Source organism: Eleutherodactylus coqui, chromosome 2 (assembly GCF_035609145.1).
Source record: "Eleutherodactylus coqui strain aEleCoq1 chromosome 2, aEleCoq1.hap1, whole genome shotgun sequence".
Lineage (NCBI taxonomy): Eukaryota > Metazoa > Chordata > Amphibia > Anura > Eleutherodactylidae > Eleutherodactylus > Eleutherodactylus coqui.
Window position 1 is genome coordinate 329,033,998 of NC_089838.1, and position 2,187 is coordinate 329,036,184.

The following is a 2,187-nucleotide window of genomic DNA, read 5'->3' on the forward strand; positions in this document are numbered from 1 at the left end:
TCAAACATTTACTGGTCCCGCAGGCTGTAGTGGATCACATAGTCAAACATTTACCGGACCCGTAGGCTGCAGCGGGTCACATAGTCAAACATTTAACAGACCCGTAGGCTGCAGCGGGTCACATAGTCAAACATTTACCGGACCCGTAGGCTGTAGTGGGTCACATAGTCAAACATTTACCGGACCCATAGGCTGTAGCGGGTCACATAGTCAAACATTTACCGGACCCGTAGGCTGCAGTGGATCACATAGTCAAACATTTACCGGACCCGCAGGCTGTAGTGGGTCACATAGTCAAACATTTACCGGACCCATAGGCTGTAGCGGGTCACATAGTCAAACATTTACCGGACCCGTAGGCTGTAGTGGGTCACATAGTCAAACATTTACCGGACCCGTAGGCTGCAGTGGATCACATAGTCAAACATTTACCGGACCCGTAGGCTGTAGCGGGTCACATAGTCAAACATTTACCGGACCCATAGGCTGTAGCGGGTCAGATAGTCAAACATTTACCGGATCCGCAGGCTGCAGCGGGTCACATAGTCAAACATTTAACGGTACAATTTAATTTAAACATTTAATTAAGTACAATTTTGAGGTTTTTTTTCTGTGGCCTAATACCCTCACATCTTACTCTTACTTCTGCTTTCTAGGGAATGGACATGAAAAATCAATCAACTATCGAAGAATTTCTCCTCTTAGGATTCGGAAACCTTCATAACTTCAAAGTGTTAGTTTTCACTATGTTTTTGATCATCCACATCCTGGCTTTGACAGCCAACATCCTTGTAATTGTCCTGGTTGGGGTCACCCAGAGCCTCCACTCCCCCATGTACTTCTTTCTCAGCCAGTTATCCTTATCTGAAATCCTGTTCACCGGTAACATTGTCCCCAACCTGTTGTGACTGATACTGGTGGGAGGAGGAAGAGTATCAGTAGTCCGATGTCTAGTCCAGTTCAGCTTTTTATTGAGTGTCCCTACCATTGCCCAGTGCTTGTTGTTGGCGGCCATGTCCTTCGATCGACATGTGGCCATCTGTAGACCTTTACACTACGCCTCCATTATGACCTTCACCCATCAGCTGCAGATGGTCGCCTCCTGCTGGCTGTTGGGGTTCATCTTGGCACTTCTTGTATACATTTTCTTAAATAGGTTAACATTTTGTGGTCTCAACACCATCAACCACTTCTACTGTGACATTGCTCCTCTACTAAGGCTCTCCTGCTCCAGTACGTCTTCCGTAGAACTGGTCACTACTGTAGTGTCCTTTCCTGTCCTTTTGTCACCATTTGTGTTAATTATAGTAACCTACATTTCAATTATCCGGACCATCCTCAGGATCCCCTCCAGCATTGGACGACATAAAGCCTTCTCCACCTGCAGCTCCCACCTGATCGTTGTGTGCGTCTACTACGGGACGTTGTCATCCATTTATATCTTCCCATCAAGAGATAACTCCATAAATCTGAACAAAGGTCTGTCTGTACTGTACACACTGGTGACTCCCTTGTTCAACCCTCTAATCTACAGCTTGAGAAACCAGGAGATCAGAGACGCCATTTTTAAATATATTCAATCATTGAGGTTGTGGCAAGCATTGTAGACTTATGGACACAAGTCATTGGATATAAAGTCATATTATGATTTCAGTACATTAAATTTCCATGTTTTGTACTCCTAGATGTAAGTTAGATTAGCTGTCAATTGACCTCAGAGCTAGAGAATCCATTTCAGGTAATGCTAGAACATTGGAGATGATAGTCCTGCTGGAACAGAAGAAGAAGAGAACTATACAGATTTGAGATAGCCCTAAAAGATGAAAACTGCTGTAGGTGAAACAATATAACCCCCCCGTGTGCTACAGAGGAGTCATGAATTCATCTTATCGGTGGAAAGTTAGTTTGAGATGGTCCTCGAGACCTGGTCTCGACAGGTGAAAAGTACCTATAGGTGGACACACAACCTAAAACACACATTCAGCAGAAGGAGGAGTAGAAGATTGGCCTAAGAGCAGAAGAACAGTTTTGGATAGTGTAGTGGCCCAGAGTTAGCGGGGCCCCTCCATAAGTTTGAATGTGTTTGTCCTGTGCAATGGTACTGTCAGCATCTTCTATGTGTATGCATTTGATGTGTATTGCACCTCTACAGAACTGAATGGGTTAATGACTAGGTTATGTCTGGAA

At 44.6% G+C, this 2,187-nt stretch overlaps 1 pseudogene; it reads left to right on the forward strand.

The window, feature by feature from the left end:
• The first annotated feature begins 659 nt into the window (after nt 1-659).
• Nucleotides 660-1,607, forward strand: LOC136610324 (olfactory receptor 6F1-like; annotated as a pseudogene).
• Nucleotides 1,608-2,187: the final 580 nt, after the last annotated feature.